This window comes from Schistocerca americana, chromosome 4 (assembly GCF_021461395.2).
Source record: "Schistocerca americana isolate TAMUIC-IGC-003095 chromosome 4, iqSchAmer2.1, whole genome shotgun sequence".
Taxonomy (NCBI): domain Eukaryota; kingdom Metazoa; phylum Arthropoda; class Insecta; order Orthoptera; family Acrididae; genus Schistocerca; species Schistocerca americana.
Genome location: NC_060122.1, coordinates 133,838,629 through 133,840,259, shown reverse-complemented (window position 1 = coordinate 133,840,259; position 1,631 = coordinate 133,838,629).

Here is a 1,631-nt window from a genome sequence, read left to right as displayed (position 1 = left end):
TAGAACTTAGAACTACTTAAACCTGACTAACCTAAGGACATCACACACATCCATACCCGAGGGAGGATTCGAACCTGCGACCGTAGCGGTCGCGCGGTTCCAGACTGAAGCGCCTACAACCGCTCGGCCGCATCGGTCGGCTAAATCCTAAGAGAGTATAGCCAACTTTCACGGTCTTATCTTTGTGGGTTGGGGTATTGTCGTGGAGGAGCAACCACGAACCTGTTTCATGGTATTCGGGTCGATTTCGACGCATTATCGCCAGCAAACTATGGATAACTCAATAAAGTTGATACTGTGTCACTGCTCCATCGTATCAGACACGCACTGCTACATTCGTCTGCTGTAGCAGTGCTGCGCTTTGAGTTTCTTCACGGCTGGTTTTGCCTGCAGCTTCAAGGACCGTAACGCCGCAGCTTGCCACGAGATAGCATTGCAGTTTGGAATTTCACACAAGCAGTCGTACGGGCCTGGGACACTCTGTGTACAGTTGAGCAGAGGGAACTGGCGCGGGCCCGGGGTGGCCGTGGAGAGGAGGATCTGTTGGCGAGGCGCGGCCTGGCCTCTTGCAGAGCGGCGGGCGGGGTCTGGCGTCGCGGTCCGTTATATTACGCCTCCCGCAGACGACGCTGCGACAGCGGCGGCACATGTGGCGGACACGTGGCGACGCGGCGGCGCTGGTAAAAAGGTGCAGGGGGAGGGGCCGCGGTAAACAGCCACTGAGTCAACGTCGCTCGGTAGCAGGCCTGTCGCCCCGCTTACATCTCCTCCGGTAAACAAGCCGGCCGGCGCTGTCGAAGGCACCGGGGAACTCCACTAACAAGGGAACCTCCCCATCACCCCCCCCCCCCTCGGGTTTAGTTATAAGTTGGCACAGTGGATAGGCCTTGAAAAACTGAACACAGATCAGTCGAGAAAACAGGAAGAAGTTGTGTGGAACTATGAAAAAAATAAGAAAAATATACAAACTGAGTAGTCCATGTGCAAGATATGCAACATCAAGGATAGGGTGAGCTCAGGAGCGCCGTGGTCCCGTGGTTAGCGTGAGCAGCTGCGAAATGAAGGGTCCTCTGTTCAAGTCTCTTTCATGAGGGACCTAAATCCCGCCTCGACTTCTGGACCTATTTACGAACAGCCCATGCAGCTCTCGAAAACACGCCACGTTACCGAACATTATTTGCTAACTATCTTCGAGCGGTCTTTGTTAGACCTCCACTGAGTTGGGGGGTGCCTGGCACAGAGGGCACCCACCCCTCCTCCCCCGGCGGTGTCTGAGTTTCAACCGCCTACGATCTATTCTACTTCTGACCTCCGCGGATGGGAGAGCGCATCGCAGATTGCGCGGATTTTATTTCTTTTTGCTTTTCCTTTTTCCTTTCTTTTTCTTTACCCAGAATTTATATTTCTTTTCTCTTTCGCATATGTGTTCCCATAATTTCATGCTATTAGTGAATATTACAAAAACACATGCAACTAAATAAATAACAACGCCTTCCACTACTGTTGATTCCTGTTTCTCCCACTTCCCTAAGCACCACAGGCTCGGTGGTGGTGAGGGGGGACACTGTGGCCAGGCCTCAGGTTTAGACCCCTGCCCACTTTGCCCCCCGAGCCCCCACCGGTCCACTTTC